We start from the raw sequence: 26369 nt of genomic DNA on the forward strand, positions 1-26369 counted from the left end.
ACATGGATTTAAAGAAATGCATGTTCTTGGAATCAAGAGCATAGGTATTGAAAACAAAAGGATAGATATCAAGGCACTCCATTTTGAAGTTTAAAAGCAATTAGTGTCACTCCACATTCATCTGAGTAACATAAAGATGTAAAGAAATTGTATAATTAAAGGTGTTTTATTGTTGTTGTTTGGTTTGGTTTGTTTTTTTTAAGATATAGAATTTTCCATTAAAAAGTGCTGTTCTTGTGCAAGAGACAACATCTCTGCAGGCATGTATCAATAGAATTTGCTTTCTGACTAACGATTTCCCCTCAGAACACTTTCTATTTATAAACTCCCTTAAGCCTTTTACACTATGCTTCCTGTTGAGACATACCACTTAATCACCAGAAAATGACTCAACCAATCAGCCCAAGCACTTCCCAAATACAGGATTCAAAACCGGTGAGAAAATCATGAGCATGCTCAAAATCTGACTGAAGATGAAGATTAAATCTAAATGAACTTCATTTACTCAAAAATCTATCTTTCAGATAATAGTGTTTTCTGTCATTGCTTCAGGTACTTCAGAAATGTGAAGCAGGAACTTACAGTTTATGTGACATTGGTCTCTTAAGCAGAAGAATACACATGATCTACAGAAAGAACATTATCCTCATTTAATGCTTATTTCCATGTTTCTTTCAGTGAATAATCATTCTCTAATCCCAGTGGTGTCTTTCAAGAAAACTTTTAAAACATGTTGGAAGCTACAGAGGAACACATTAAACATCTATAGGCAAGAAAAGGCTTTTGAAATTAAACCTATTGCATATTAACTAAGCATGGCAATATATGCCCCCAGCCTGAACTGACCTGATTCCATGCCAAAAGTGGTTGGAAAAATAAGAACGCCGTATCATCTGACAGACAATGTCATTCTGATAAATGTCTGAGGTCACATTCCAGTGCTATCATTGCTGGCCTTTCATCTGTAGAAGTTGTTCTCTCACTTTCACAGCCAGCAGCACAGCGAAATAACTCAAAAGCAGCTGAAAACATACACAGAAATGTTTCTATGCCATGGAAACATAAGACAAAAAAAATAATAGAATGTTTTTGGCTCCAAATGTGTTAAAATCTGTTTCTACTCCAGCTTTTGTTCAAAGTGTCTACCTTTTTTATGTCACCACAGGATTACTCTGAGCTCAGTATGGAAAACTGACAGGTGTGAACAATGAACTAGTGCTTACACAAGATTTGTATAACTCATTATCTGCAAAATGCCGTGGTTTTTCTCATCTCTGAAGGTCATTTCAGGTTCCATATTTCTCTACCTCTGATACCAAGTGGTATTACTATGGTAATAACAAAGCTGCTTGTCAACACTGCAAAATCTAGACATTGTTAAATCTTTGCTGTTAATCAGGAGGAAAAAAAAGCCTTGTGTAAGATACACCTACCTCACCTCTCCTTTCTAAGCCAAAGTTCTTTCCACTGGGCAAGGTAACATCAACTTCTCCTGAAAAAAGAGTATTTTTATAGCTCTACATTTTGCATATATTTACTGGAAAAGGAAAGAGAGATGGGTCTGTAACATCATCACAGGTCTTCATGCTGACCCCATAGCTGCAAGAAGTTTTGATTTAAAATTTTGTTTTAAAACAGATTTGGACAACTGCCTAAGTGTGAATGCCTGGGGCTGTGTTCTGCAACAGGGAAAAGAAGAAGAAACAGAAAGAGGGGAAAAGGGAGGAAATCAGATTAAAAAGAAAATGTAAACACAAGTGACTTAATTAAACAGAGAACTTGGCAAACTCTATCTCGTTTAAAGTTATTAGGATTTGAAAATACGTGCAAGTCAGCCAAAGTACAGTTAAATGGTTCAACCTTTTGTTTAACAGTCATTATGCAAATGTATTTTTTAGATTAGATGGAGTGAAATGAGATGTATAACAGTACAGAACAAAAAGTAAACTAATGCTAGGCACCAGTATTATTCCTAAGGGCTTTGTTTGTATTGTGTTCTTAAACAACTCCTTCACCCTTTCTTGTGGAGGGTAACTTGATTAGTTTCCCCTTTCCACCTTTCTCCTTGCTCTGATAGGAGAAGTTCAGAAGTGGATGCAAAGAGCAAATCAGCTGGAGTTCAGCTTGGTCACAATCTCATAGGTGTACCTTCCCAGGCAGTCACAAAAGCAAGCTCCAGCAAGACAAGGCAAATGAAGAATACAACAAACTGCTACTGACATATAGCCTGTCAGATAGAACAGTAAAACCACTCACCAAGGAGTAATATATTAGTTGGCCTTTGGTTAAGAAATACTCAAAAGCAAGAATCCATCAATTATACCAGAAGTAGTTCCATAGGAAGCACCAACACCACAGACTCAGAGGCTTTTACTTACAGAGGTAAATTGGGAAACTTGTCACCATAGTCTGCTTGCTGCTTTACTGAGGGAGGAGTGAATAGTTCCCAAAGTGACAAGTCAATTTAAAGCTTCTTCCTTAACTTGGGCCTGAAAAAATTTTGCTAGTCACAGAGGGAACTCTGCCTCCTGACCTGAAGGATGCAGCATGAGCACATTTTTGCACATAGCAAGTCACAAGACTAACACCCATTTAGCTTCATCCTACCTCCACTGACCTAAGTGGTGCAGGATCAGATATGCATTTGGCTGATAAGAAAATCCCTTAGTTCTTACAACAAATTGTAATTCTGTTCTTCAATGCTCTTTCAGAAAGTGCTCAGATATGACAAAAGGGTGAAGCTGTAGACAGCACAGGTTATGTGATTTCTAAAGTAATTTATGTCTTGTTGGCTAAGAGTTCCTACTCCCCCAGATGCAGCACCTCAGCTGACAACAGTGCCATTGTCAGTCAAAGAAAATGGATAATCTCAAAGTATTGGCTTATTTTCCAACTATTCACTCTTTTCACTGACTCTGATAAACTTTGGTGTGAATTGTTGTATGTAATCTGAAGGAAAATAGGATTCATTGGAAGATATATGCATAGATTAAGACCCAAGGAACTTTATCATCATTCAATCTGACTTCCTATGTAACACAGGCTGTTAAGCTTCCACCATATACTTTCTGCTTGTATTATAGTACTCATTTTATAAATACTTTAGTCTTTATCAAAAAGGATAAAGTATTAAGGAAGCTTTTGCACACCAAAGAAGATTGCACCAAGAACTAGCTTGCCTCAGAATGAAAAACCTGCTGCTGCACGTTATTTGTGGCTTGAATGTACCTAGTTTCTCATTCCCAATTTAGGGTGTTTCTTCTTCTTGGTTATAGAACTGGAAGTCACCTTTCCTTTGCTTGTGGGCTGTGATAAATGCTAACTCTTGGATGAAACAAACAAATTATTCTTTGTTAGACTCTTCCTCAATAAGCACTGGTTGTTAATATCCACAGACATATATTATCAAGTCATTGAGCCTTGGCAAATTAATCAGGTAAAGTTTTATAAGTGACTTGGAGTCATTTGCCATGTTGACTCTGCTGGAAATGTGACATATCAACAGAGCAAGTACAAATTCTTTGGAGTAATAGAAATAATTTAACTAATCTTCTCTCAACTGTTCCAGCCTACCAATTAACTAGCTCTTTAATATTGCCTTTTTTATTTTTTTTTTTAAATCAGAATGTCCAATGTCCTTAGGATGACTGAATTATGTATTAGGTATAAACATAGGTATGCTTATTAGTCACACTTACAAAGGCACATCACACATCCATTGTCAAGCTCTATCACCCATAAAACTATGTCAACTGGTATTAATGATGTTACCATCAATTATTTGTTTTCTTATTGTAACCCATCTTTGATTTTGTCTGATTTTGCCTCTAGCAGTCTTACAGTAACTACTGTGAAGTTCATGATCCATACCTTTTCCCAGTTTAAATACTGGTACACATCTATTTTTAGGCCATTGTATCCTACAATTTGGTAAAAATGCTACTTGAACAAAAAAATATTTCACCATCTTGCCGATATGTTGTGAATTACTGGACTACAATCAAAGCTGTAAACATATCTTTGTATACACAACAACTTAAAAGCAGGACTTAAGAGGGACACATGCCATCACACAATGCAAAGAATCAGTAATAAAATAACATGACTCAAAAGCTTAAAAAGATTATGAAGTTCTGCTGTCAATATATTGACTCTTACAAAACCTTTAATAACAGTGTCTGGGCAGGAAGTTTGGCAGGAATCACAGTAATGCAGTCCACAGTAAATAAAGGTGTGGGCAAGTTTCAAAACATCTCGGGTGGTGACAGGGTCAAAGCCTAGCACTCTTCTACAAATGGTAAAAAGAAAATGTTCAAATGCTTGAAATACTGTTCTCAAATAGGAAGATGCAAAAATAACACAACAGCCTGAATCTGAAAGGATACAGTAGCTGAAGAGTAATTCCATATAAAGAGAAAAAGTAAACTCAGTAAATTCAGCAAGTGTTTATATTTAGAAGACCTCAGTACCAAGTGCTTTTTTCTGGTAAGTATGGTTGCCAACCCTCCTTCTTCTAAAGACAAATAATATCAAAGAGACAGGTTTCTGGTCATGAGAAACAAGCACAGAGACAGACAAGATTTAGCAGAAAAAGATAGTGAAAGGCTGCACTGTATAATGCATAGTAGCTATACAAGAGATCAAAACCTGATATTGTGGATTTCTATAGCAGATTTAGATCAAGCAGACGAAACCATTCACACGAGTTGATACCCTTGATTCTCTGACAGTAGGTCCAGGTTTATACTGGCCCTAAGTCCATTCACCCCAGAACAAACAAATATGACCCTAAACCAAAATAAGGGCAAAACTGGAACACAAAGCATGACAAATAATGTTTGCCTTTGAAAAGACACAGCAATATTTTTTCTTTCATGAAGAATTTGGTCTTCCTGTACATTCATTTAATATTCTGAAAGCTTTTTCTGAATTATGTTCCTGTCCCATGGAAAGATTTTCTTTCTCTACTTGTTCTATACTGAGTGTTTGAGTGGATTAGAAGTCACTCGTTATTCACATGGGAGAAGGCTATTCATGTGGGTAAGTATTATTCTTGTCCCTGCTGACCAATATACCAGAATTGGTAATAGATATTGAACAAAATCCATCTTGTAAAGGAAGCCATTAGTAAAGCAAACAAACAAAACAGCTGCGATTACATGCATGACATGACAGAATTTTTTCTTCTGCAAAGCAGCAAACAGACCTGTGCCAGCTGGAGAACCTAAATTTAAACCAAGAAGCATCAGGTTTCAGATCTGCACCAAACCCACCTATATCTTAATATTTATTGGGACTTTAGGATCTGTAGATGAGTTTGAAAGAAAGATGCTTATGGAAAACAGATGTACTGAGTTTTAATCCCAGTTCCTGTCTGGGTAAACTTGGCTTCTCTCATCTTCAACAGGATGTGAAAAGATTTAGAACTGTTTCTTCTGTGTGAGGAAGACCTTACTCATGTGATTACTGGGTTAAGAGGTCCAGATTAATGATTGTAAAGTGCTTTGAAATCCTGAGATGAAAGGCATTATGCAAGAATGATGATTTTATATCATTTAATATCAGTTTGTTCATGATGATGTCATATAATGAGAAAAGTATTCTGAAGTTAGACTCTCAGATCTGGCAAAGGAACTTGTATTCTGGCTGCAGCATACTTTTCACGTCTGTGTGGCCTAACGAACTAACAGGCCTTCAGATTCTTCACCACAAAATGGAAGTGATAATAGCTTTTTCTTTTTGGTTCCAGCATTCTTAAGAAAGACTAGTGTGCATTTCTGATGGATATAAAGCTGCTTGGATGGAACAGCCATACAAACATGACTATCGTCATATCAAGCAAGACAACATAATTTCTGTAGCCCTGAGATATATCACAGATCCATATAAAGTCTTCCAGTCTAGCATGATGTCAGTTTTTATGTCCTTCCTGATTCATTAGAAGATTTCTCACACAGAAAAATGACCACAAAAATGTTACTTTTTTTTTTTTCCTGGCCTAATTTTCAGTCACCTGGTTCACATTTCAGCAATATTTCACAGACATTCTGGGAGCACCCCTCTCCGATTGTAGGCCATCTTGTATATCATGTCAGCCACTAACAGAAATACAGTGCCCAATCTCTCCCTGTATCATTTCCCCAGTCCTGCCTGCACACCTGTGAAAAAAAGGAGAATTTTCTCCTGATACAATGAAGGTAGAGAAGTAAATGGAATCATACAAATTTGGAGGAAAAGAGAAGACCCCAGAATATTTCTGTACCAGCGATGGGAAAAGGATTTTCTAACATCTTCCTTTATTTTTCACAAAAGCCTAATATATACAAGCTGCTGAAGTGCTATGAAGTGTCGTTTTACATCTGCAATGCTGCAAAGGCTTAGTCTCTTGGAGAACTTTGGGCATGGCAGTCACTGGTACAGGGCCATGGCAGCTGGCCTAACGTCTGCATGTCACTGCAGCAGGTAACCTGCTCATCTCAGGAGACACTAGCAAAAGTTTTACATTCTCCATGACATAGCCCCACACATTATATAAGTAAATACATTTCTCTGTGTATAGCCACACAGGGGAAATATTTACACTGCTAAGCATTTGGATTATGAAAGCATAAATAAAGTGAAGGCTACTGGAGCCACTGTAAACCATCAGAGTTATGCTAGCCTAAGTATGGTGAGATACAGGATGTAACGTGCACCCTTCTGTCACATGCTTTGCTCTGTCAATACTGGAATACTGACTCCTGCTTTTAGGAAAACTCTATCTTCAGTTAGCACTGGCAGCACCTTAATCCCTTTACTATGACTCTGAAACACTGATCACCAAAATCTAGGGCAGGCCTCTGAAGCAGTTGGATCAGGCTCTAATACTACTTTAGATGATAATCCTGCAAAGATTTAACATTTACAAATACCTTTATCATGTCAGTAGTTAAATGGGATGTTGGAGGATCAAGGTCAGAATTGGAACATTCAACAAATTCCATCTTTGGCTGTATCTATTAAAGATACAACAGACACAAGAAAAAAAAGATAAGGTGACTTCTGATAGAACCTGATTCTTAGCAATATGCAGCACTTGACAACTTACATATCAGCTTAAGTTCACCCACAACTATTCAGCCCTGTCAGCTTCAAAGGATTTTAATCAACATGCAAAGCTGAGTACATCTACAAAAGACAGAGGCCTGGGCTGCAGCAGTCTCTCTTCTGACACAGATATTCTCCCTCTGCTGTGATCCAGTGCCTACTTTAGTGTTTTCCCCATTCTGTTTCTAAGCCTCCTTTTAAAAAATATTTTTAACCTTCATCCTCCAAGCTTTCAAACTGGATACCTATCTGGATACCTCAAAGTGCAGTTGCTGGGAGGCTTCTAACTGTAACAACAACCAAGATAAGGCTAGAAATAGGAGAGCTGAAAGAGAGAAGCTACTCTTTAATTTAAAAGATCAGCAATGAGAGTTTACAGCCCTCGGTACCCTTACTACCTCATGGATTTCAGCTCTGTATTTGGCCTCTTAGCTTCGTGTTAAGCACTGCAATTTTAATTTGAGGGGAAATAGTTGCATTTCTTGAACAAGGTTTGCATGTTTTTACAGGAGAGGAGAGGAAACTGAGCAGAAAAAAGAAGTCTCCATATGAAATATATTCTGAAACATCAGGCAGACTATAGATGTGTCAGGTGAGAAGTATTTTCTCAGACATTTTAGATTTTATATTGGACAATTAAAAAAATGTTTTCTAATTCTCCATGAACATTTCTACCTGGGGATTTGCTACAGCTCTGCTGTGTTTCATTTGGTGTTTGTTATTAAAAAGCCTCTGTCCTATTGCTTACACATCTTCTCTCCCAGAGATAAAATAATATAATATTAGAGGATAAACACTCTCAGAAAAGTTGCAAAGTGTTCTGGAAATAAAAGAAGATGAAAACAACTACTTGGACCTGGAACCTGGTTTACTCATTTTTACATGAAGAATAAATGCCAGTTATTGCATAGATGTTTAAAGTGTTCATTATGAAGAAAATAAGACCAGGGAAAAAAAAGCAACACTGCTTAGTGCTGGTTTTACAGATTAGTGTAAAATTAATATTCATAAACTATTGAAAGGAAAAAAAAACTGGGCAAGACCAGACAAATGGCAAACTCAGAAGGTCCTGCCTATCTGAGGATTATATATAAGTGTTAAAAAATGGAACAATGCAAATATTGCACGTATAAAGGAGCAATCTTTAGCAGGTTACCAAGAATCTAATTTTGTGCAGCATCTGTCCTTTATTTATAAAATAAATCCATCTGTGTATAAATCACCTATAAAAATATTTTTCTGGTAATAGAAATGTTTGGTATGAATGCTTCTTTAGAAGTTATCACTTCCTATTATAATTCACAGTTCATTTCTAACAGTTGCATAAGGGGGGGTCAGATCTTTTTTTATAGGCTGCAGTGATATGATGCCTGTAAAACTGTGGTTATGAAATGCAAACTATTTTACAACAGCATGTCTCTGCTATCAGAGAGTGGCTTCCAGAGCAAATTCACAGATAAATATGTCTTCTGTGCTTGTGTGTTGATTTCACTCCTGATAAACAAGTAAAAATCCCTCTCTATTATTACAGGATATCTACTGCACAATCCAAGGGTTTGAATAAACCTTTGCTTGAATAGAAGTTATTAAAAACATTAATCACAAGGTCATGAAGAGCTACACATATTAGATACACATTAGCAGTGGCTAAAAGCACAAAATCTCATAATATGATAAAAGATCTGTCATTTCTAGACAACATTGTTAGATGTCACGTGTGTTTAAATCCTTCTAGAAATAAAGCTTATAGTAATATTTACCCAATATTTCAAACAAATGTCCAAAAGTTAGTTTAGATCCCAAAAAATCAAGGTACTAATTAAAGTATCATTCTATGCTTTCTGAATGAAGAGGCAAAGGAGATGATACCATCATTTGCAACAGAAAACACTGTGTTAATGAGATTAGGACAGGAAATTTGAATGCTAATTTATATGTTTAAAATAGAAGTGACAGGGCACTAAAATAGGTTGCTGCCTCCAAGTCACACAACAGCCTGGTAAAAAGAAAAAACATCCAAACAAGACCCTAAAAGTTGGAGGATTTTTACAATTCTGTAGCTAATAACAAATTTTATCTTAGAAAAGTTATACAAATCCTATTTTTTTCCAGTCATTCCTTAAAATACAATTTTCAGTGTGTAGGAGTTTACCAATAATTAAAGGCCACTCACATAAAGTAGCTCAGATATTCCTGGTTTAGAAAAACTCATACGGAGGAGATGATCTGAACAGCTCATAAAAATAGATTTTATTTTCATAGTAACTGGCTAAATTATTAATCACATTTATAGATGTGTTGAAAACTGCTATGTGCCTAGGACAGCAAAGTCAATGTCACTAAACAGTCATTAAATTCCTCATCCTAAATTCTCCAGTACAGAAATCCTGTCCTGCTGTTTATCTGCTAACAATGAAAAACAATATATGAATCACAGAATCACAGAATCACCAAGGTTGGAAGAGACCTCAAAGATCATCAAGTCCAACCCGTCACCACAAACCCCATGACTAGACAATGGCACCAAGTGCCACATCCAATCCCCTCTTGAACACCTTCAGGGATGGTGACTCCACCACTTCCCTGGGCAGCCCATTCCAATGGCAAATGACTCTCTCAGTGAAGAACTTTCTTCTCACCTCGAGCCTAAACCTCCCCAGGCGCAGCCCAAGACTGTGTCCCTCTGTTCTGGTGCTGGTTGCTTGAGAAAAGAGACCAACTCCCTCCTGGCTACAATCACCCTTCAGGGAGTTGTAGACAGCAACAAGGTCTCCCCTGAGCCTCCTCTTCTCCAGGCCAAACAATCCCAGCTTCCTCAGCCTCTCTCTGCAGGGCTTGGGCTCAAGGCCTCTCACCAGCCCTGTTGCCCCTCTCTGGACACATTCAAGTGTCTCAATGTCCCTCTTAAACTGAGGGGCCCAGAACTGGACACAGTACTCAGTGCAACCAAGCCCAAGCTTTCTAAAATCATGAGCCCAGCCCCCCAAGACAGTGTTTTTTTCACAATAAATATGCTTTTAATTTGCTTTTCACATACAACTGAGCAGGTTATTAAGTGCTTTTCTGCAACCACAAGAGCTTGATATGCAAGCTATTTTCATGTTTATTTAAAGCAAAAAAATCTAGAAGCTGGAGGTCAAGAAAAAACACCAAAAATCAAGACACTCTTGATATTGTGAAATCTAGTGATGAAACATAAGGAAAAACTAAGTGATACATGACATTTAAAAAGCTAATTATTTACTTTTGCAATGTCATGTCAAACAGACCTCAGACCTATCCAACAACAGTGTTAACATGCATAGTAAAAGGGTTCTTTTATCAAAAGGAATTAAGGTAAGATAGTTGGCTAAAAACCAGAGTTCTGAGAGATCAAAAGGGGGGAAAAAAAACAAACACCAATTTGCTTGCCTGCAGGAAAGGAAAAACCTCGTTTAACTGAACACCCATTAGAAAAGGCAGCAGGTAAGTAGTTTGAGAAATTCCACCAATGGTACAATTTATCCCCTTTTCATCAAATGGCAAATTACTCTATATACACACATGGCAAATCAGCTACAGTCTGTTCTTAGCTGTAGTCATGCAACCCAGACTAGAGATTAACCAGTAATTGTTCTTTTATCTCTCTGCATTCAAACATGTTCTTAGTTTCTGTGGAGGTAAAGGGTGGAAATATTTGTCCCATACTTCTTGCATTGCTCCATCTCAAGTCTTTCTTGTAAGACAGATTCAAGGTACCGTGGAGACAAGAACAACTGATACTGTGGAAGTTTTAAATGGGCTCCCCACTTCCCTGAAGAGATGCTGTAACTGTAAGCTGTAGCTGCTCAGCCAGTATGAACAGTCCAGCCTTCATTCACTACAGCAGGATTTCACAAGAGCATCTGGGGGCAGAGTGCAGCCATTGTCTTTCAAAACATTTGCAGAATTCTTTGAGGACAATCTAATTTTCTTAATGAGTTTGTGTAAATCATTGGCCTCCACAGTTGCACAGGGAATACTTCAGGGAACTTTTTGAGGCATACTTTAGCAGAGCAAAATAAGACAAGTCATACTTGATAGAAGTATGATCTCAGAACAGATTGAGCTGTTCCTCTAATATTTCTACTGCACAATGTATTTTTGAAATACTGAACAAACTAATCACACTGATTGATTTTACTATACCAGAGACTATACATATTTTTCTTACTGATTAATATTCCTTCTTATATCATAATTTTACCATAAACATGCATATTGAAGTGTCTTTATCCCTGAAACCAAACTAAGGAATTATTTTGGTAAGTGGAAATCTTAAGCAGATGTCTTTAGAGCCAGGTCCCTCTCAGCATTCATTAAGCATATAACATTTAATTGCTTTCTTTCAGTGATCAAAGATCTGAATTTTATGCTCTGGAAAAAGGCTGACATGGTGCTTGGATGAATTGCATTGGCTACTTGTCCACCAATTCTGGAGTTCAAGCAAAAGAAGCATGATGTAGTTGTGCCTTTCTCCACGTGCCTCTCTGCCTGACTCACCTTTCTGACACTCTCCCCACCCCAACTAGTCGTACTTGCAGCCTGCCATCTGCTCAGCCTATCTCAGCAATACCTGTGTCTTGCGCAAGCAGCAGTCTGTTGCAATCTCTCAGCGGGAAGCAGGAGGCTGATGGGAACAGTGGGCACCCTCCAGAACAGGGCAAAACACTTCCTAAAATAGCTGTGGCTATGATCCTGCTGTAGAAACTGGCTTCCTTGGGGTTTATTCCTCATTGCCTCCCACCTGCCAGTAAAAACCTGACTCTCTGAAATCAGCACTGACTTACGTGGCAGGGAGCCATAGGAAAGCTAGCACTTCAGGTTAGCACTCCCTTTCCCGTGCTTTAACCTTTATAATCAAGTACCAAAAAGAATGAAAACAAACTGTGGGTGCAGTCATTGGTGCATTACACTTTCTATTCTCACCAGCAGATTTTGTAGGTCACGGTTTGGCCAATGAAACATAACACAATGTTCCTTGGACACTTCCCCTTGTCCCCTCCCTGTTCCTTCCATCTTTTTAAAATTTGAAAACAGGTGTCTTCTTCCAAACTAAATACTTGTAACTACTGAACTTCACAGAAAAAGAAAGTCACAAGCTAACTCATCCACAGCTATAATTAATGTGCTAAAGATCCTGAACAGGCCATCAGATCAGAGGAGTTATATAAATGCCAGGTACAGAGATACTCACGGCCCCAGAAAACAGGTGTATGTGTTCTTAAGGTTTACTTTGATTTATGAGGTAGTAAACATACTCCTACAGGCCAAAGTGTTCCAGGCCCGATCTTCCAGCACTTATCACCCATGTATGTCTATACACAACTCCTGCACCCTGTGCACAGAGCGAGCTTTCAAATAAATCAGAGAAGAAGAGAGCTATATCCCTTTGTGAGGCAAACACACAACAGCTGGCTTTTAGAAGCTGACCTGCTAAGTCTACTGAGAGAGAGAGGCCAGTTGTTAAAAATAGTCTAAGAAACAGCAAGCATTCAAAATTCAGAAAAACCTGTCCTTTGCAGTTACTATTTGGCACCACCAGCTGGATGCTCTAAGGAACTAAGTCAGATTTTCACTGCTTAGACTGGAAATACCAGTAGCATGACCTTGTGTCTTATGGTCCTGTACATTCTTTTGATATATGGGTGAAGTGTCATTGTAAATACCTGCTACCTTTGGCACAAGAGAATGACTCTCCTGAATTTTTTTCATTATGCTGAGCAGCAGTCAAGTGAAATCTTGGAAATACTGAAGGATGCCCATCTGTATGTTGTGTGCCTTTGTTGAGATCTCATACAATATATACCAGGGTCCTACATAGAAAGGGGTCATCCATCTCACCTGCCTCCTGATTCCTATGCATACAAGTGTTAGTGAAGAAGCAGCTCAGTCTCAGTGCTCCCAGACATACCAGCAGTGTGTTCTGGGCAAGCAGATGAGCACCATGTCAGGGCAGGTGCTCCAGTGTTGAGAACGTTTCACTTGGACAGATTGTGGTAGCACATTATAATTTTCTGCAGGGCTGATTTCTGATCTAAGTGACACTGGGAAAGTAAGGCAAAAGTTTCTACAAATCTAGATATCATCTTACAGGACTTCTTTTGCAAAGCCCATTCTAGTCCGGTTGGACTCTATGACAAACATGAACTTTGTTACTGTCCTAAGTACTCATATATCACTCCTTAGGAGGAGTACACAATGTGAGCTAAGTAGGAGCAAAACCTATCCTTCCATTTTGCCTGCTGGAGGAAATATCCAGAAAGGGAAAAGCTGTGGGTAACATAATATACTATAAGTATACAACCTAAGTGATGCAAAAACATTACTTCTTGATACAGAGCAGCACAAACATATCAGTTGCTCAGCAGAGTTCAGCTGTCTTCTTCTCTTTACAAGTGGTGACAAATGACACAAAAAGAAATAAAAATTACCTCCTGGAGATTCTGAATAGGTGTGGTGGTGGCAGAAGATTGTATCTCTACTCCCAGTCCTGGAGGCAAAACTCCTGCATACAGATACTCAATTTGTCTGAGCTGGATACTCCTCTCTACTTAAAAGGCAAAGTTGTTCTGTTGCAAGCACATGAAGAGAAGGGTGAGTAACTGCCTGAGATATGAAATTTTATGTCCAGCGAGCTCAAGGGCATCATCTCTTCCCCCAACGACTTTTATTCTGAACAGAGTTGGTCTCTAAAGCTTTGCAAGAATTATTTCCTCTTCCCAGACTGGATTCCTGTGCAACGCATGCTGGAGGTACATAGTCCAGCCCTAAGGAAGCAGGTCAAGTGCCACAGTGACAAGGACTGAGGATGAAAAAGAGAGTAGATTAGAGAGGCTGAGTCAGTCCTAGTAAGCAATGATTAACTTTGGAGTTCTTTGCTTTTGGCATTCAGATCATGTAAAATCATGGTATTACTTCAGTGCCAGCCAGCTCCATGTCTGGGCCATTCCCTTCAGAACAGGCACCACGGACAAGACAGATCATACCAGCAGAGTAAAAAGCAAAAGCTGAAAATGAGTAAAAGGTATTCACAATAACTTCTGCTCCGGTGAAAACACTGCTATGCCTATAAACAAATAAACTAGAAAGTTTGGCACAACAGGGCCCAGGACTGGAATAGCAGGAATGTTGCAGATCAAGATTGATGTGCATTGGCAGAGCTACACGGGGAAACACACATGGCACCTGTCTCCATGGTGCCTGACGAGCTAATGACGTAAATCTCCTGGTTTCATAACCTCAGTAGTCAAACCTACATTTTAAAACACTACCCTGTAGACTGTAATGTCAACTGTTTTGAGGGAAATTTTTCTGAGAAGAAAAAAACCCATGAATAAATGTGAAAGGCCAGTTGAATAAGAAAGTAATATATACCTGTAAAAGTATCCACAGAGAAAGGATTTTAACTGTTCTGAGGAATATATATGCATGTATGACTGTGTGTAAAACTATCTATGTACTGTATGTGTTGATAATAGGTTAAGCATTAAAAAGTGTGCCAAAAGAGATTTTTAGAATCCCAGTCACCTGAGGTGCTGTGTATTTCCTCTCAGAAACCTATCCCATCTTTTACCAAAAAAAAACAAGAATGTGCTGCAGCCTGGATTTAAAACAGAAATTCCCAGCCTGGATGGGATGCTGGAGAATCTGAAGCCCTGCTTACAAATATCAGCAAAAGGCATCTGATTAAGTTAGATGCCATTACATTATTCAACCATCCCTAAATAACTATTACACTGTTTCAGACACTAATCCTTTCTGAGAAAGACAAGTAAGAAAACATTAATTGGATGAGCATTAGATGAGCACTATACTTTCTTTAGAACTGAATGTACTGCAGGTTTTGCTACTCTATATTCCTTCCTGAAATATTCCTCACTAAGCCCTGACTCTATTACTATCAAAACTCCTACTAATTTTAGTGGGTCTAGGAACAAGCTTGCATTTTTTTTGCCAGCTAAGAACAACTCCCTCAAAAAGACAGAGAGAGTAGGTGTGGGATTTTCTAGTCATGTCTCACATCAGAATGCTGCTGCATTTTCACACTGCTCTCTCATGTTTTGCCTTGAGGACAACAATGAACATTTACAAGCATGCCAACTCTCCATATCCAGTGAACACCTTATGTAAAATATTCTGAGAAAAGCAGTACCTTTAACTGTGTGAAAGGCTATGTCAAGCCTAAAAACCTTTCAGTATTTTTAATTAGTTTTAAAACTCGCTAATTTATAGACAAATCATCAGAGAAAATGTAGTTTATTTAGGCATAATGTACTCAGAATATCCTGTAGTGTGATAAGCAGAACAGTCTGTCCTTGAAAGACCATATTAATTATTTTAAGTTGCTTTTGAATGCCCATGTGAAATCTGAAATGACTTTACAAACAGTAGGAGGTTCCTACTTCTGCTGTTTAGTCTCAGAAAAATAATAGATGTGCAACTGCTATAAAAAGAGTGAACAGTGAGTGTCCTGGCACACCAGAGGAGCGTCCTCAGCCCAGTAACACCCACTAGATGGAGATATTTCCATAGGACTCTCCTGGATGGTGAGGGCCTCCCTCAGCAGTGCTCAGCACACCATGAGCATACCAACAACAGGTCATATTCACTTTACAGATTCTCAAGTTTGGGATAAGATCACAGTGAACTTGTTATAAATACTAATTCAGAACAGCAACGTGCAGTTTGGGAGATTTCCTTTTCATGTGCAGCAGATCCACATATATTTTTTTTTTACATTAGAAAGAACAGATCAAGTTCAACTGTAAACCTAATGCTGCTAAGTCCACTATTAACCATGTCCCGAAGTGCCACGTCTACACACCTTTTAAGTACCTCCAGGGATGGTGACTCAACCACTTCCCTGGGCAGCCTGTTCCAATGCCTGACAACCTTTTGGTGAAGAGATTTTTCCTAATACCCAATCTAAACCTCCCATGGCACAGTTTGAGGCCATTTCCTCTCATCCTGAGACCAACAGACCAGAAAGAGGCTGACCCTCACCTCGCTACAAGCTCCTTTCATGTAGTTGCATACAGCAATAAGGTCTCCCCTCAGGCCCCTTTTCTTCAGAATAAACACCACATAGTTGTGATTTTGAAAGCTCTGTGTTCCAAATTTGTCATATTCAAAATAATGGAAGAACTAGTTGATTGATTTTTTTTTTTAAATCACTTACAATTAAAATGCTCTTTTCATGAGCCTCAGGGAGACCAGGTTGTATGTGAACTTCACAGGCCCTGTATGAACTTTATACACTCCACAGCACAAAAAAGATTCCAGAAACCTAGGAAGTCATCACACATACCACTGAGCTGAATCACTGTACAAATGTTATCTTTGTTAACTATTTATTCTCTTACCAATATCAAGCTGGATAGGAGCACAGGAACCCACACCTCACTATCAAGAAGGCCACACTACTCTTTTTTTTGATCTCGCCCATTTCCATTGCACTGATAACTGCGAATCTTTGCCAGCTGCAAGTAGTTTTTGGCTGGCATTTGAGAAACAACTTGGCTGGTGGCTGGGAAAAGTATGGAGAGATGATCCACCGGAACAAATTAACTTCTTGGTCTCTGTAATATTTCCTTTAAGTATTAGATTCTATTCAAATTCTCTGAAATGCTTGCTCTTGTCACACTCCTAACTTGTTTATTAACTTGTTTATTAATGTATTAAACTAGAGTGTATAACATATGGAAAAAAACCAACTTAAGGCCCCAACTCATTAAGTCTATACACCATGAATAAGAAAAGTGACAATTTATCCTCAGCCTGCAGTTTTCCTGAAATAAATAATCAGTCAGTAGTCAATGTTTTTCATCATCAGTGATATAACCCAGTGGAACTGCCAGTAAAAGCTGTCCAGGACCAAAAGCTGTCCTGGCCAAGTTGTCAGCCCATGGCTTGGACAGCAGCACTCTGTGCTGGGCTAGGAACCAAGCCCAGAGAGGGGTAGTGAATGGTGCCACATCCAGCTGGCAGCCAGTCACTAGTGGTGTCCCCCAGGGATCAGTGCTGGGCCCCATCCTGTTCAATATCTTTACTGATGATCTGGACAAGGGGATTGAGTCCATCATCAGTAAATTTGCAGATGACACCAAGCTGGGGGCAGGTGCTGATCTGTTAGAGGGTAGGAGAGCTCTGCAGAGGGACAGATGGGCAGAGTGCAGTGGCATGAGATTTAACACATCTAAGTGCCAGGTTCTACACATTAGCCACAACAACCCCATGCAGCAGTGCAGGCTGGGGACGGAGTGGCTGGAGAGCAGCCAGGTGGAAAGGGACCTGAGGGTATTGGTTGACAGTAGGATGAACATGAGCCAGTGGTGTGCCCAGGTGGCCAAGAAGGCCAATGGCATCCTGGCCTGCATCAGGAACAGTGTGGCCAGCAGGAGCAGCGAAGTCATTCTGCCCTTGTACTCAGCACTGGTAGGCCACACCTTGAGTCCTGTGTCCAGTTCTGGGCCCCTCAGTTTAGGAAAGATGTTGACTTGCTGGAACATGTCCAGAGAAGGGCAACAAAGCTGGTGAGAGGTCTGGAGCACAAACCCTATGAGGAGAGGCTGAGGGAGCTGGGGTTGCTTAACCTGGAGAAGAGGAGGCTCAGAGGAGACCTTATTGCTGTCTACAACTACCTGAAGGGAGGTTGTGCCAGATGGGGGTTGGTCTCTTCTCCCAGGCAACCAGCACCAGAACAAGAGGGCACAGTCTCAAGCTGCACCAGGGGAGGTTTAGGCTGAATGTTAGGAAGAAGTTCTTCACAAAAAGAGTGATTGGCCATTGGAATGTGCTGCCCAGGGAGGTGGTGGAGTCACCATCACTGGAGGTGTTTAAGAAGAGACTAGATGAGGCACTTGGTTACATGGTTTAGTTGATTAGATGGTGTTGGGTGATGGGTTGGACTTGATGATCTTGAAGGGCTTTTCCAACCTGGTTAACTCTATTCTATTCTATTCTAAATTTTTATTATCAGGTAAGATGCTCTTTCTAAAATTTTTTTTTTCAGAGAAGTATTTGCCAAATCATTCTGTTTATCAGCAAACAGATACTTCTTTACACTGTAACATCCCATTAACTTAAGAAATCACGAGTGTATTCAAACTGTTGTGTGGAGCATCTTATACCTCATTTTGAATACACATTTTTCCCAGAAAACATTCACAAATCCTGTTTAAAAAGTTGTTCTTGATATTTACATGGTGTTTTTAAAAAAGCCTAAATTAACTTTATGCATATGCATCATTGAGATCCTTTCTCCAATCTGTAAACTGAAAACCTTCCAAAGACTGAAATACCATTGGTGAAAGCTGGCAATGAAGTAGGTAAACAGTAGTAGATATAAATGACAAGACAGAACTTTTTAATCACAGTCCAGTAGCTGTGACAGAAGAAAAAAAGGTTAGTACCTTGGGAAAGGCAGGATGGTGGTACCAGGGACAGAGTTCGGCTGTCTTTACAGTAAAACAATGATGAGTTCATGCTTGCTGCAGACATTCAGCCATCAGACACCCTCAGGCATCAGGGAGTTCAGTCGTGCAGTTTGACAGAGTTCACAGAGGCCCTCAGATTAAATACTTTCGTTGTCCATCCCTATAGAGCTGAAAAGAGTGATGCACAAGCAGCTGAGAATCTAGCGCTAACCAGCATATTAAGTCAATTGAAGACAACAGTAAAGACAGTAATTTCTAATGATTAATTTTTTAACTCACTGCCATTTACCACAAAATCTTAGTCAATACAAAATACTTGTGTTACAGCTTTGTGGTTTTCCACAGTGCAAGTATGACTCTTTTTTTTTATGAAAGTGCTAGCAAGTATCATGGTGTGTGTTGCTCAACAGCAATTTTCATTTTCAGAGTTCCTTACCACACAAACACATCTTCATGCTTCCACATCATTCCCAGCACAGGGTGGGAAATAGTTTTTATCAAGCAAGCACAGAACCTACAACAACTGTTTTGATTGTCATTTAAAAGCCAACCCCATCAGCAGAATAGCTGTGGAGATACAGATCAGATCAGTCAGACCCAGTTCTGACCCAGGCTTAGGTTCAGGAATGAGCTCAGTGTGCACCCCTGCTGAGTCTTCAGCCCACCCCTCCTACCCTACTTTCAGTGACATATGTCCATGCCAGCCAAAGCCTTGAAAAGGAATACCAAATGAAAAAACAGGCAGGTCATAACTGAAATCAGCAACAAGAGTTTTCATGTTTCTTAGTTTTCACATCAACTTCAAAATACTTTGAATAAAGATTTAGATGCCACACCAGAGGAAATTAATTAGGAGAGTAATGTAAGTGTGCTACACTAATTGTTATGGCTTATAGCTTAATGGCATGTTTTTTTGTGTCTACAGGCTCCAGGTGGAGCAGACAAGAGAAAGCAAGCAGAGCTTATTCAACACAAACACACATAGGCATCACAGAACAGTCCACGGAAACATCTCTATGCAGGACCTGGAGAAAAACATGAGAGTGGTCATTGCTAAAAACAAAATCAGAATGGACTAAATATAACACAGATGCAAAAGCAGATAATTTAGGGTGAAATCTTTTTCCTTCAAAGGCTGACACAGATGCATGTGCATGGAGCAGATACATACAAATCCAACCATTTGTGTGAATTACGCTGGAAAGAAATACACACATGTTAAAAAGTCAAATCTGAGGGGTGCTTTGTGTAGTGTATAATTTTACTAGAGTATATTAGAACCTTGAGATAGGTGGATTACTAGCCTCTCTTTTGCCCTGAATGATGCCAATGCTGCAGTCTTCTGGGAAATAATACACAAGATGTGGCTGTCCCTTGCCACATTTGTATCATAGAAGGGATGAAGAATACATCATGATCAGAAATTGTGCCTTGTTTTTGCAAAACTTAACAGATCAATAATACTGTGAAAGTATTTGTCTGTCGGAGATGTAAGGAAGGATGCAGTCCTGTGAAAGATACAAGCTGAAGTACAAATCTTCTGTTCCAGCTATGTAACAGTAACATCTTCCTAGTCAGCTCCTGGCCACAGGGCTGCCTGCCTTAGGCTGTGTGAGTCCAGAAAAAAATTTGAAAACTCAACTCACAAATCACAAGGCAGTTCCCTTGAACTGTGCAAAAGTATAAACATTGCTGTAAACAGGAGCAAGATTTTTTGCATGCTCAGTGGACTCCTTGTTCTGAAAAGAATTCTGGGGCATTTGCTTTATTGTTGCTTCACTAAGTACCTACAGCAAGACGTTATTTCATGACACAAATAAAACAGAAGTCTCATTACCAAAACCCAAACAAGCCAAAGATCCTCAGCAAATTATATTCTCCATAAGGGACAAGGATATGACCTGTAACCTATTTGCAGAAAGACACTCAAAGGTGATGAAATAAAAACTATGTTCCTGGAAGACTAACACACTTCCAAAAGCCAGAGAAGTCACATTATTCAAATATTGAAGGGCTTCATAGGTGAAAAGAATGTGATTTGAGTCACAAGCCCAGTAAATTATTTGCTCACCCAGGGCAAACCCACAGTGCAGATGAGTCCTTCATTGCACTGTCTCTGCAGTTGTCTCACATCTGCTCTGCACTCATTATCTCATCTCATCAGAGCATCATCTAGAAGGTTACCATGACTTATTTTGCTGCAGGCTGACAATCATGTGGATTCATTATTTTATTTTAAAATGTGACTGTTACTTATATGTCTGTTCAAAACAGTAATTGATTGCCTGGCTCTGTTGGACACATCATTGATGTTCCCTCAGTTCCTCCAGATTCTTTGTTTGCACAACAGTAATTTCTTTTATCTATTCATTCATTTGGGGGAAATTATGGGTGTTTCTTCCTGTCTCTCATAAGACCACATAAAACAGCCATCCTTAATACTTTTGAGGAGTTCTTGATGAATTTTAGTTGAATACTCTCTAGATTGTTTTCTTTCAACAATTGCTATCTTTCTACAGTTAGTACTTTTAATTGCAGTTGTTCTTTATGGCTAGTGAACACGTTGCTTTTCTGCAGACACTGTGATTTTATTGGTTTTATTTTGTTTAAATCTGAGTCACATCATTCTTTCTGACAGCCTGTTTCAAAGCTATAAACATGGTGACATAACACAAACTTCTTCCAACTATTCTTTCCTTTCTTACCCTTGCACAGTAGATCAGCAACAGGAAAACATCCTCAGGGCTTGCAGCTTCCTGGCAAGTGATATTTTTGTAACTTTCAGACTAAGTGCAAAAGCTAAATGCTTGTCAGTAATGCTTTTTAACAGTCTATGATCCTCTTCAACTGTTGCTGTGCAGACACACATTTACTGATAACATTTATGGCACCTGGCAACAATAGCAAATCACTCCTTGTCCACTGGAACTGCCTTGGGGTCCCCATTGCCATTCCCTTCAGCTGCAGTGTTGCACCATCTGCTCTTCGTAAAACCACTCCATTTAGTGATTTCTGGTGATTGGTTTCAACAGCATTTTATGGAGAACAACAACCTTCATATTCTGGGAGGTCTCATCCCAGTTCTTTCATGGTACTGCTCGCAGCAATTCTTGTTGCCACTGGTATTCATATGCCACCCTTCTAGCATTTTCACCTTTTCTTTGGGTCATTGTGATGTTAATGTCACCTAGATTTATTTTTTGTTTTTTGTAAAGGGCTGACAGCTCCTGTTCAGAAAAATGTGACCACAAAAAATTATTTCCACTCCACAGTACCACTCTGGTCCAGTTGTATTTAAGTACTGGAAAGTAACATGCAAAACAAAGCTCTTGCTGTAATTTTCATACTTGGGTCATTGCCTCTGCTCACAGATCCTTTCTGATTCATAAATATCATAGGATTGAGGCCTCCACGACGATCAGAATACTCCTTGTACTGAAGTACACAGAATTGTTTAATATTTTAAAAAGCAAGGTCCTTGTTAAAACATTTCCATATATAGGTGCCCCAGACAAATTCTGTTATGTTAGTAGGTTTATGTTTTGTTATGTAAACAATAGAAATTAGTTTCAAACCCTGTGAGAGATATTGCAGTCCATGACTTCACATTCCAAAATATCCTGACTTTAAAAAAACAACAAGCAACTAAAAATATTTTGTGTGCATAATAATTTTGTATTAAAGCTAAATAATAGCCCCAGCAGCTTGCAGATAATGTGAATTTACACAGGGATATGCAGTACATTTTTTTCAAATTATATTCCATATGGATTATTAACTTTCCCTTTCATATATCAATAGGAATTCAAGTAAGTGTCTGAGAAAAAAAAACTAGAAAACAGCAGCTGAGTACACATGCTGATTGGAGTTCTTTTATCTTATCTCAGAATATTTATGTGATCATTGCCAGCTCCTGCAATTATTTGTTGCTGTTTTTGCAGGGAAGCTGGGGCCAGTAATGACAGAACTGTTGCCTTCTCCCAACTGCCCCTTTTTAATGTAATCTCACTGAGATGTCTCCCATGCTTGGGGATGAGCAGCAATTGAAATGCTGCAGGGCAGCAAGCAAGTGGTTGGTGCAGTAGGAGAAGGGACGGGGATACAGGGAAGGTGGCTCTCAAGTCCTAATTCTGTGAGGGGGCTATCAGGCTCTATCACTTTTTCTTTCCCCAATGCCCTTTCTGTGTCCTCAAATTTGAGAACTTGAGTCAGTGGTGAACATTTCTCATCAGAAAAGGAAAACTGCAAAAGAAATTGAATGAACCAGTTTCCACAGAGGAATCTTTGTTCTGTTGACTTCTACAACAACCTTGAACAGCAGATGATGTAGGGAAACAGTGTGCTGAAGGAAAAAAAAACCACCACCATACCCATGAAAAAAAAATGGATCATATAATGATTCATAAACTCAAGTAAGGCAAGATGGAAAGAGTACCTATTTGCCTCTTTGCTCTGAAGCTTTCAATGTGTTTTTCCTGTGTACTTTAACAAGGACCATATGCAAGATAAATATCAATATATCAACAACTTTGTGCTTGCACTACCAACTCTGAAGATACAGAGTCAGCTGAGAATACTGGCTAGTCCTAGTCTGAGCAAATGCATTAGAGAATCTTTAATTTATGAATTTAAGAAGTCAGATCTCTCCAGATGAAGATGTGTTTTTGAAGCCTTAGGGAAGCAGCCAGCTGTGAAGGGCTAACCTTTATTGTGGGGTTTCTGTTTTCTACTATTTAACACATAAACGTACTCACACCATAACAACCATTAAAAATTGTATGGTATGAAACAGTTAAAAAAAAAGCAAAACAAAGGAAGCAAAGTCCATCCTTGAAGGAGTACTACTTAAATTTCAGTTCCGTCATAGGAAGGTGCACAAAATACCCTAATTCTGAATGGCAGACAATTTTAAAAATGGAACTATTAGAGCTGTTCCTCTTACATGGATATAAATAATGATAAATCTGATAGAATCTGTGAAAATAAAGTATAAAGCCCATTTTTAGCTTAAATTCTGTTCTGCCTTCTGTGAAATAAATAAACCATAATGCTTGGTGGTGTTAGATACACAGGCACAGGGGAATTATGTTAATAAGTTATATTTAGAATAGGAAAAGGAAAATTTGAACACAGGAATGACTAAATTTCTTAAAAGGCTTTACCCCATTGTTTGCATTGTCCTTTATTTTATAAAGACAATTACATTAAACTAAGTTTCAACGACATCCCAACCTAGATAAACTGAGTATTGACGCTCACCTGTGCTATGTAGAGAGAGTGGAAATTTAATAGAGAAAGGCTATATGCATTACAGAAGACAATTTACCTTTTTAATTTAATCAATTATACCTGATTTTCAAAAACTGTTTCAGTATATAGTTTTGCATTTCTCCTGATGTCATAAATGTTCATACCCAACCCTCTTGCCTTTTGAAAATAGTATCAACAAAGCTATCAACTATCTATCTACTGTAAACTGAGTGGAAACACTGATTCCTTTCATATGAATCATTAAGAACTTTAAACCATTACTTACTGATCTGAAATACACTGTAAAAAGCATCAGACCATCAGGACATAGAGGTTCTTCATTTCCAGTTTTCTTGATCACCAAGTCTGAAAAAAATGAAATACTATGACAGTCCTCATGAGAATGTGTGTAGCTATGAACTGTCAGTTGGCATCCTCTCCCTTCTCCAAAAAAAACGTGCATACTTCTGTAAAAAAACTTGACATTTTCATACACCAGACAATACTGCACTTCCTAGATAGCTACACCAACCTGGCATGAAGAAGTTTTCAAGGGTAATTTGATTGTATAGAATCGTTTGGGTTGGAAAAGACATTTAAGAGTGTTGAGTCCACCGCTACTAAACCACGCCCCTAAGTGCCACATCTACACATCTGAATGCATATGGACAGTACATTGGAGCAGCAAAAAGCTCACTGCCATGGGCTTATGCATTACAAATATAAATAAATACTTTCTTGTAACTTTCAGAACTTTATTGCCACAGCTCATTATTTTTAAATGAATGCAACTGCTTGGAGTGGCATTTAAAGTGTGTAGGATATGTACAAGAACACAGCCATTTACCTATGTACATAATTTGCACTTGTGATTGTAGAGGAGTCCTTACCAGGCTTTGCAGTTTGCCTGTTAGTCAAAGTAAATTCAGTAGGTTGTATTTCTGTGGTTTGGAAAGCAGATATATTTTGGAGGCTTCATCTGGTTTCTTCTTGTCACAGCACTAATAACGTCTGGTAGGTGACTCACTGCTCCATCCACTCTGATCATGAGTAACTGACTCAGTACAAGGCACACTAAAAACATAAGCACTGTCGATCAGCTAGTTCTTCACCAGTTAAAACCTGGAGCACCTTAAAAGAAAAATATAGTCCACAAAGGAAAAAAAAAAAAAAAAAGAAGAAGAGAGATCAAAGCTTGTTCATATTTCAGATGTATAGCAGCTATCTTGCTACATATTGTGTAATTAAAACAGATCAGTATTTGTATGTGCCTAATTCTATTTTTCCTGAGTAAAGTACAGCTGCCACATGATGAATGCATTTGAAAAGGCTGTCTAGGATTTTTTATGCTGATAGGTGGATATTTCAGAAGTCCTTGGCATGTGATAACCTAACTTCTAGAAAATTTTGCCATCATCCATGAGAAGGGGATGATAGAGCTCCACTTAAAGCTCTGCAGCTGTGAAGATAAAGCTCATGTATGTCTCTCTCTTCAGCAAGAAAATATAATTAAGCAAACCAGAAATCTCTTCTTCAATCTGTTAAATACTATCTAGTGTTCACCTACACCTGACTGTTACTCTGGTTCTGACAAGGCATAAAGTTAAATACAATAACTGTTAATAATCTAGTCTGTATGTCATATTCCTGAACTTTTAAAACAAGGTCTTACTGCTTTGTTTTAATCAATTTACAGAGTGAGTTAAACTATAGTAAGAGTATTTCCAAAAGTATTGCATTTTTCAGGAAAACTCTGTTGCTATTCTTCTCATTGCAGTCACATTTCTCCCAAACATAGCTTAGCATTTCAGTGTCTTTAACACCTATTTACTTGAGCAAGACCTGACGAAACGATAATCATTCTGCTCTAATTGCTTTGAAATCCTTATTTCTTTCCTAAACCTTTCCTAAAGCTCCTAGATCTGACTGATCTTAAAAACTGTACATGTTTAACCTTTAAAAAAAATCAAAAAGTTAAACACTGAGCTGACCCAGAAAATAACTCTCCGCATTTTTATATTTACAGTTTCTCAGTCCTTACATTTACAAGTTTCCATACTATAAAACCACATGTAAGTAGAAAAACATTTTTACTACAACTCAAGAATTTTGTAAGTCCCAGAAATCTGATAAAACAAATGACCAGTAAAAAGAGTAGACAATCAATATTGTTATCAGATCTTGATCTGTCTGGAGAGTATCTATCCCATGGGACTCCCTAGCTGATATTGTACTAATAAAGCAGCCAGTTTCACCAGGGAATTTAACTGCTGACAGGCTAAACAATATTTTTCAAGACTATAGCATTGAAAGATGAATTCACTGTAGACTGTAAGTATTCACTTTTGTCACTTGTTATTCTACTTTGTCAGACAGCTGTACTGAATAGCCCTTGGCTACTGTCATACTTGGCCTTTCATGCTGATGTTAGTAGGGACTCTTTGGCACAACACAGTCTCTCACAGGACATCAGCTATGATCCTCCACTGACCATATGGCAAAATCATAATGGGCTAAACACTGCAAGTGGATACATTGATGTAGATGTCCTGCATACCCAGAGAAGGAGGGAAAAGA

At 38.6% G+C, this 26369-nt stretch overlaps 1 long non-coding RNA gene across 1 annotated transcript; it reads right to left on the reverse strand.

The window, feature by feature from the left end:
- Positions 1 to 18672: 18672 nt before the first annotated feature.
- Positions 18673 to 24782, reverse strand: LOC137446199 (uncharacterized). The gene is made up of 3 exons (XR_010988580.1): positions 24683 to 24782; positions 24079 to 24158; positions 18673 to 18710 (listed from the first exon to the last, which is right to left on the reverse strand). It is a non-coding gene; the product is annotated as an uncharacterized lncRNA (long non-coding RNA).
- Between the last annotated feature and the right edge of the window lie 1587 nt (positions 24783 to 26369).

Source organism: Melanerpes formicivorus, unplaced genomic scaffold (genome assembly GCF_026170545.1).
Source record: "Melanerpes formicivorus ecotype bairdi unplaced genomic scaffold, bMelFor1.0.p_v2 SCAF_16, whole genome shotgun sequence".
Lineage (NCBI taxonomy): Eukaryota > Metazoa > Chordata > Aves > Piciformes > Picidae > Melanerpes > Melanerpes formicivorus.